Source organism: Canis lupus, chromosome 25, assembly GCF_048164855.1.
Source record: "Canis lupus baileyi chromosome 25, mCanLup2.hap1, whole genome shotgun sequence".
Lineage (NCBI taxonomy): Eukaryota > Metazoa > Chordata > Mammalia > Carnivora > Canidae > Canis > Canis lupus.
The window spans coordinates 10,522,852-10,532,410 of NC_132862.1; the positions used below are offsets into that span (position 1 = coordinate 10,522,852).

At 37.3% G+C, this 9,559-nt stretch overlaps 1 long non-coding RNA gene across 1 annotated transcript in view; it reads left to right on the top strand.

The window, feature by feature from the left end:
• The window catches only part of LOC140617246 (uncharacterized), an 82,676-nt gene extending 74,461 nt beyond the window's left edge, over nt 1-8,215 (top strand). Inside the window, exons 4-7 of the long non-coding RNA XR_012017469.1 lie at nt 1,825-1,871; nt 2,817-3,035; nt 3,989-4,114; nt 6,240-8,215. This is a non-coding gene — a long non-coding RNA (uncharacterized lncRNA). The remainder of the gene's footprint in view (nt 1-1,824; nt 1,872-2,816; nt 3,036-3,988; nt 4,115-6,239) is intronic.
• Nucleotides 8,216-9,559: the final 1,344 nt, after the last annotated feature.

The following is a 9,559-nucleotide window of genomic DNA, read 5'->3' on the forward strand; positions in this document are numbered from 1 at the left end:
GTATCTCTAGCATCTGACACAGATAGGATAAATAAATATAAATATCATAAAAAATATAAATAATAGTGAATATCAGTTGAATGGATCAATAAACAACTAAATAAATTAATCAAGGAATGAATGGTATCCAGATATCTAGATATTTAGATCTTCCTTAAAACCATTTCATTTTATAGTTGGGGAAACGAAGTCTGAAGGTCTGAAGGAGGTAAAATAGTTCACAGCAAGCTACTTGGGAAATTAACGGTATAACTGGGACTAAAATATGGTTTCCTAATTCCTGGGTTAGTGTCCTTTTAGGTGTAATTCAATTAGATTATGGATGGGAGTGGTTTTTGGTTTGGAGATGGTAGAAATTCCTTCGCACATCATTGGTCTGACTAGAGATCCTAATTAGAATACATTATAGTAATTAGAAATGACTATGCATTAATATAAGTACATGGAGAAATAGTGAATAAAAATACAAGTTCGAATGTATAGCCTAATAACAACTATATACAGTGTATTTATGTCAGTTAATAGGAGCCAATGGTTATAAGTTGATTTTTTCTATTAAACTGAAATTAATAAAAGTTTATTATTTTTTAAAAATTTTTTTAAAGTTTATTCTTATTTTAACTCTTAGAAATTCTGACACTGAGTTTTGAAAATTCATGATCTCTTTTGCCCCTTTCCTCTCTGACCTGGTAGTATTCTGAATATCAGTCTGTTTTAGACTTCCTTCTATCAATGCTCTTGCTTCTTTTTTGAGAATGTGAGCTTCTAGGGTTGTTTTATATATTATTTGGGATTATTTGTTATTTATTCAATGACGTTGCATCCCAACATAAACTTCCACATACAAACTTTCTTCCGCTGTGTTCTAATAAATCAGTCCCTGGCCTCTTTGAAATCATGACTCCTTATTTCTTCCATCTTTTCTATGCAGATGCCCACCCCTCCTATCTCATGCCAAAGAAATATGTTGCTCTTATACATCTTTAAATATTTATTTACATTTTTATAGGGCTGAATCATTAAAAACATTGTTTTACAGATAGCATACAATTACTAATGATGGGTAACCTGGAAGGAAAAGATTCCTGAATCCTTAAGGTATAAATCTTTCCACAGTAAATTGGCAGAGAGAGGAACTTCACCTGGAAGCAGCATTCTATTCTGAGCTTACTCCCAGACTTCTACCAGCCACAATGTCTTTACTTTGTACCATTGTTACATAGTTCATTAGCAGACTTTTTGAATAGATTCCAAATTGTTTGGAAACCTAGTATAATATTGTGGTGCCCGGGCTAAAACTGAGGAAGAGATACTCAGGAAAATATTACTTCTATACCATTTTATTTGATTTTCATTTTTGAATACTTGAGCCAAGTCAATATTTTGAAAATAAATCCTTAAAGGGTTCTGTTCTGACAGGACAAACTCCAAATTCTTCCAAATGCCTTTCCAAATATACCTGCTGTGTTTGTTTGCTCCTGTTGCTAATGCTTCCACCCTGGGGCATCATTTGCCTTAAACCGGCATGTCTCAGGATCTTTCAGCTCTCCCTGACACTGCTCACCATTTTTTCTCTGCTTAAAATTCTCTTTGACTATTTCTGTCTGAGGCGCTCTTTTTAATACCCAATTAAAATATCACCTCCGCAATACCATTATTTCTTTCTTTCTGTTCCTACAGAATATTTATTACTTCCTTTCTTACCATACAGTATTTTGTATTTACTTCTGATCACATTGTGTAGTGATTGAAAAAAGTGTATGTCTACCCTGGTAGTAGATTTAATAAATCTGTTAGAAACTGACACTTATTTCTTTTTGCCAGAGTCTAGAACAATACTTGGCACACAGTGGGATCTCAATAATTATTTGGTGAGTAATGCACACATTAGGGAATTCATTAGCAATGTGAGTCAAATGATTCATTATTTGTATTAATTTGCTAAATTAGAAAAACATGGTAAATACAGAGATTTCCCCGCCATACGACTGAAATAGCCTTATTTAGGAAAACAATAAAAAACATTTGAAGCATATGAAATGCCAGGAAGAAATTAACATTGTTTCGACTTTGTGGATTTAAGCATAATAAACACATGTTATGATTTAGCAGCTTAAAACAAGGTGAAAAATTAGTACACAACCATCTGTTCTTATGAGAAACCCTGGAAACTTGTTAGAACTCACTGTCCTCAGATGCTCTAGTATTATTTTTATACTAAAAACTAAGGTCAAGGGCAGTTGATTTCAGTTTACTTGACATCATAGAGACTTTTCAAGCATATCTGTTGGTAGATTCAAAATTGGAATATGGATGAGATTTTGCAACAGTTAATTTAATGAGAGTGTCTGTTTTACCTCACTGAACTTTTCCTCACTCAATACCTCTTTGCCTCTTGCACTCCATTTCCCATTTCTGTGTAGATGAATTTCTTTCTTTCTTTCACATATGTGCTCAATATGAAAAGAGTAATTATTTTCTTCTGATATAAGTAACAGATAATATGTAAGGATGTATATTCATACACACACATATATGTTTGTGCACACGCATGTGAATTGAGTATTATGAATAATATATAATAGCTTCTAATTACTGAGTACTTAATATATGCTAAGTATGTAAAGAGAATATTATATTAAATGTCATTTATTTTTTGTTGACTTTGAGGGAGGAGCAGGTGTAGGCAGATATGGAAGCTGGAGGTGGAGCTATCTAGACATAGGCATTTGAAATCTTCCTCCTTTCTCTAGTACTGTGGGTGGCTGTTCTAGGAACTGAAGGTGACATTGACATCTAGTGTTTCCTATTGGCAGATGGAAGTAAAAGGAAGTGCACTGGCTGGGTCACTTCTAGTGTTGTGTCATACTTCCCCTGCTCTCAGGAATCTACAGTTTCATCAGAGACTTAGCTGTGCCTACCCTCAAGTGGAAACAAGATAATGTGAGGACTTTGCCAACAACCTGGAAACATTCTGCAGGGCTTTGCAGCAGGGGAGATGCTGAAGGAGGGGCAAACACAAATTTGCAGAGCATGTAAGTGTTACTTATGGTTATTTTATATTGTATGCACCCAACTAATCTAAAACGACATTTCCCAGAATTCCTTTTTCTATCATGTTCAGACCACTAGAATCTTGACCTATAGTGACTTCGGGCCCACCACCAGAGGCAGAAATAATGGTCTTCTATAGCTTTTTCACTAGCTCCCCAAATTTCATAAGGTCTAATCTCCATGATAAATTACTGATTACAATTATTAATAGTGTTTCTATTTCCCTGATCAAATTTAACTGACAAACTTGGGGAAATGTGAAGACTAGAGAGAGGCAGCTGGGTTGCACATGTATCCAGTAAAAATGTTTGGGGATTCTATGACTCTCTGTAATTAGAAAGAATGATTAATAAATTTATGAATCGTGTTTCCATTATTGTTCCCTTTGAAGGGTAATCATTTATCATCTTAAATAGGACTATATATTATATGTGTAAGTAACGTCCAATAATAAACCAGGGACATATTGCAAATTCAAATAACATTATAGCATAATTCTCAAGTTCAAATTCAGATGTTATAATTTAGATAGTAATCACTCTAAACATTTTAAACCCATAGATGGTTAGTGTTCTGGCCTATTCAGTGTTTTTAACACATTCTCTATCTAGTATAGAGAGGCACTGTGTCAGATGCTAAGAACTTAACTGTCGGTAAAAAAGACAAATCTTCTGCCCCTAAGATGTTCACTACCTAGAGGTACTGACTCCTCATGACCCTTTAAACTTGCCAGCTTGGCCATCGATCACTATGACTGGCAGCTGAAAGTCAGACTCAGAACGTGACAACCCGTTGAGCTCATTTTCCCAGGCCTCTCTCTGGTTCTCGACTACCAGGATTTCAAATCCTTGCCTCTATTCTCTTGGATTCCAACCCTGCTTCTGCTGCCTCCATCTTTATGGGGAACTTTGATTTTCAGCCTTTTGAATTTCAGCTTTTCATTGAACTTTGCTCCTTCCTTGCCTGTGACACCTTCTGAAGCCTTTTCCAGTTCTGGCCTAAGGAATCCAAGGGACAGGTGGGTCCCAGCCTCTCTCCTGCCTGAGGAAGTGGGATTTAGGTAAGTGAGGAAACAGAGGTGAAATGCAGAATTGTAATGTAATGAAACAAGTGCTATACCATTCATGTATGAAGTGTTACACATTCATAGATGGTGATGTAAACAGTATTGTAAAGTGTGCCCTCCATCAACTTCCTGCCCCTATAGCTACATATCTATATCTGCACTCTGTTATTCTTTCATTCATCCTACAAATATTTATTATGCAACCACCCTGATCCACCCACACTTGTTGCTTTCCCTCCATATTGCAGATTGCCTCTTCTGCTGTTTCAGGCTACCACCCACGCTTTGCAGAAGCAATATATAGTAGTAATTAAGCAAGTGGAGTCAATCTACCTGGGTTCAAATCTTGACTCACACTGCTCTATGCTTTAGTTTCTTCATCTATAAAATGAGGATAATCGCAACACTTAACCACCTAGGAGTGTTTTTAAGGTTAATGCAAAGAGTACATCAAAGCCCTATCCCACCCCCCAAAATGGATAGGTAAATACTGTGTGTAGCTTATTATAATTAATGATCTCATCTTTTTTTTTAATTTTTATTTATTTATGATAGTCAGAGAGAGAGAGAGAGAGGCAGAGACATAGGCAGAGGGAGAAGCAGGCTCCATGCACCGGGACCCCGATGTGGGATTCGATCCCGGGTCTCCGGGATCGCGCCCTGGGCCAAAGGCAGGTGCCAAACCGCTGCGCCACCCAGGGATCCCAATGATCTCATCTTTTTTATCTGCTCTCAGACCAGTTTTTCATTTTGCCATATTTTTCAATCTTTTTTTTTTTTTTACTGGTTTCTTCCATATCATGTGGCCTACAAATATATGCTCATGTCTTACATATCATTAAACATCCTAATTCTCGGTATCTCTTGAACATCTACCCTGACGATTCTTCTTTTCTTTATAATTAGAATAAAAAATATTGGCATTCACTATTTTTTATTTCCTTTCATCCAATTCACTTTCCAGACTTTCTGCTCACGCTGCTGTCCCTGACTAATAACCCTATTAGTTTCCAAGTCCAAAGATCATGTTGGCCCTCATTTATTGGACTACAAGCATTCCTGAGATGTTTTTCCCTTTGGCTTTGGTAATCTGCTTTTTCGGTTCTTCTTCCACATTTTGAGCCATTTCTTCTCAGTCACTTTTGCAGATTCCTCCCATCCATATAGAATTGGTTTTAGAATTCTGCGTTTTCTAAGGTCTTAGCATATCTTGTATCTTTCCCTTCCATTCTTCAGACCACAGTTGCCTTAGCTCAGATCTTTATTATATCTTATCTGAATCATTGCAATAGCCTCCAAGTAGGTCATGCCGCCACTTAGTTTATTGCCCACACTCCCTCTTTCCTCTACGTTAGTGATCTTTCCAAAATACAAATATAACACATTATACATTTCCCAGGCCAAAGCAGTGTGGAGATAAAAATAGCCATAACTTCAATATCAAAATAAATTTCTCCTCCCCCAAACTTGTAATGCAGTCCCATCATAAGAAAAACCCCATAGTATTCCAGTGGAGGGGAATCTTACAATATACTTGGCCAATCCTCCTTAAAACTGTCAAGGTCATTGAAAATAAGGGAAATTTAAAGAACTGTCACAGCCAAGAGGAGCCTAAGGACACATGATAACCTAAATGTAATGTGGTCTCCTGTGGAGTAGAAAAAGGACACTAGATAAATACTAAGGATATCTGAATAAACTATAGTTGTTAGTTAATAATTACATATCAATATTGTTTCATTAGTTATAAACAGATGTACCATACTAATGTAAAATGTCAGTAATCAAGGAAACTGCAAGGGGTAAGGATCTGGAAACTGTACTATCTTCTCAATTTTTCTGTAAATCTAAACTGTCTTAAAGAATAAAATTTAAAAAAATAAAAAATAAAGAATAAAATTTAATAAAAAGTAGCATTCCTTTTCTTTTTTTTATCCGTCCCCCCAATGTCCCTATCAAAGAAACTCTAGTTTCCTCAAATTCTTCTCCAGATATGGGAACCAGGGGACCAGTGATGTTTCATGTATGCTCTAGTTTTTTTGTTTTGTTTTGTTTTGTTTTGTTTTGTTTTTAGGGTTGTTTTGTTGTTGTCCACTATTTTTCTTCTCTCTTGTTCTAGCTCCTAAAAGAAGAGAATAATGCCTTCTGGAAGATCTGGAGTCCTTACCAGGGCACTGACGCCAGTGCTGGTGTCTAATATTTAAGATGCCAATGTCCTTGCAAAGCAGCCAGTACCTTTCTTCCTGCCAAATCTACTGACTACACTGCTGTTGATTTGATGGTATTGTTTTGGGATCTGAGTCTCATGGGAAACTTGTGAAATAGTCCTTTTAGATTTTCTGCTTGTGACTGCAGTTTTTTCTTTTTGGGGCTCAGGCATCAATCCATAGAGGCTGGAATGAAGGATAATCTGAGTGGCACATACTGCACTGCTACAATTAGAACTCCTCTTCTCTTACTGACTCGAAGAGTCCTAGGAACCCTTGCATCTTACAGATTGACTTATTTCCCAGGATATTTCTAGACTACTCATGCAATTAGATTACTGAGGGCCCGGGCCACTAGCCCTTAAAACCTGCCCAGACATGTGTGAATCAGAGGGTGAAAACAGCACAGGTTCAGGTTACATAAATATGATCCTGTTGTTGTGCTATTTAGAATTTTTTAATGACTTCTTTTTGCCTCTTAACATGGCCTTACAAGGTATTTGCATATCCTGCTTCAGTGCATCTTTCCAGGCTCAGCCAGGGACAGACCATGCTCTGACTTTCTAGTTCAGCCATACTAAGTTATTTTAAGCACCCACATTTCATGGATTTGTCAACTTCTCATGTCTCCATGCTTTACTGTGATGTTCACATTAGGTTAGCCACCCATGCCTCACCACCACCCCGAAGTATCATACTATCTTGGGATATTTTTATCACTGCCATACTCCTTTATATGAGATATCTATTGATGTTTAACAAATTACCCTGAAAACCAGTGCCTTAAGATGATAAACATTTATTGAATCACACTTTCTGAGGGTCAGAAGAAATCCAGGCATGGCTTAACAGGGTCCTTTATTTCAGTGTCTTTTACAAGGTTACACTCGAGATGCGAATCAAAGCAGTGGCCTCATATGAAGGTTCAGCTGTGAGACAGTCCACTTCAGACCTCACTGACATTGCTGTTGGTAGGTTCAGTTTCATATAGGCTGATATTCTGAGGGTCTCCATTCCTCATTGACCATTGACCGTAGGCCTCCCTCAGTTGTTATATGGACTTCGTAGTGTACCTCACAACATGCTAGCTGGTTACCATCAGAGTGAGGAAGACAGCAGTACAGCACGAGCAAGAGAGAAACCAGAGTCTTCGCAATCTAAATGCACAAGATTACTTTACTCCTATTACTTAAAAGTGATGGGTTGCGTCACTTTTGGTATATTCTATTTGTTATGCTCAGCCCACTCTCAGATGGAAGGGATTATACAAGAACATAAAACACCAGGGTGCTGGGATCATTGAGGGTGTTCTACAGTTGCCCTGTGGAGGGCAATAAACCCCCACTCATTATCGGTTCACATGTTAAGACAGATGACACCACACATGCATCAAGACGGTTTATAAATATTTATTACTCACATAATGGGTCTTTCTGAAGAAAGTAGGGCAGGTACAAAAACCAGTCCGGAAAGTCTTGAGAGAAGAGAGAAGGCAGTGGCTTTGGTTTTTATATTGTGGTGGAAAGTGGGACTTTAGTGAGGGTTCCCACAGGAATGGATTTAGGGCGGTTTGAACTTTTCCATGAGCATTAACTGGTAGAGCCAAGGCTTCTTATATTCTTACCTTGATATAGAGCAAAAGGGAAAGGGGAAGTTGGGGCATGAAACCTGTCAGGGGTTGAATATCAAAAATGAAGTTGGAGTTATTCTCCCTAACACAGGGGGCTATTTCAGAGGCAGTCTACTATACCCTTTGTAATATAATTGCTTATTTACCTGTTTATCTTTTATTAGGTAAAGAATGTATTTTATCTTCATGTTTTTTAGTACCTAGTCCAGTGCCTAACATGTGGTCACTCAATAAATGTTGGTCGAATGAATACCTGAATGAGTGAATAGACTCTTCCTACTTCTTCGATCATTATTTATTCTCTGTTGTGGATCTAGTGTTCTTTCAAGATTCAGCTCAAAGATGATTTCCCCTTAAAACCTGCCCTTTGTTGATCCATTTCCTCTCCTCTCTGCTAGAATTGATCACTCTGTTATTTGTGCTCCACTGCACTGGGTCCTGGTTTCTGTCACAGAACTCACAAAAGTAGCATTTATTTCTTTACAGGATTGTAGTCTTTACTAGTCTGCTCACTGAGGGGAAGAACTTGTCTTGTTATAAACGTTTGTACCCTCGGTGTCTAGTATGATATATCACACACAGATGTTTATTAATGCCTCACAGAGGATTCAATCAACTCCACTATGGAAAAAGGAGTAAGAGAAAGCTAAATATAGGAGGGATGTTTAATTTGGATCCTGGAGACTGCATAAAAGCTTGACAGGAGAGGAGGATACAGGGGTGAGGAGGCTTTGGAGACAGAATATTCTAGATACAAGAAGTCGCATCACAAAAACATCATGGTGCATTCATTCAAGTAAAAGTAAGATTCGGCTGGCTGGAGATGAGGCTAAAAAATCAGGTTCACATCCAGCTTGTAAAACTTTGTAGGCTAGTAACTGAAGAATTTTTAAAAACTTGGATGCTGTTGTTAATGTAAGTAAATGTATTCTAGGGAAACAATTCAGATGGCAGAGCTGAATGGACTTGTGTAGGGAGTGAACTGGAATCAAGCAGGGATGGGAAAGGGGTGGTTTCACTGGGACACCATGAACTCTATCTGGAAGAAATCAGAATATAGAGAGAAGGTAAGCATTAGCATTCTGAACTCTGCTGAGAGGGATCCAGAGCTCTGAGATTTGGGAGGTATGGAAACCTGAGAAAATTCCACTGGAGTGGTTGTGGGGATATGTGGACAATAGAGATAAAGATAGTGGATGAATCAATCAAAGAAAGAATTATAAGTTATCTTAATAATTAATTAGTTGCTATCCCTGCTAAGGATCTTAGCCCACTTGGCAGTTTGGGACACATATATTTTAGTATAAGACTAATGAAAGAAAAAAAGAAAAGAGAAAACCTATCATATATAAAGCATCACAATGGATACAGAAAACAGCTTTTCTTATCTTTTTGGGACTAACTTTGTAGAAGTATTTTATTTCCCCAATGCTACTTTATTTTTCTTCTAAAAGTATTATGGGAAATTTCTCATGTGGTCTCTTAAAACTATTTTCTAACATGGAATTCATAGCTGATGTTTTGCACTCAAAGAAGAAAGTTGCAGTTGTTACAGGCTAGACTATCTCCGTGGGTAATTATGAGACAGAGAAAGAAACATAT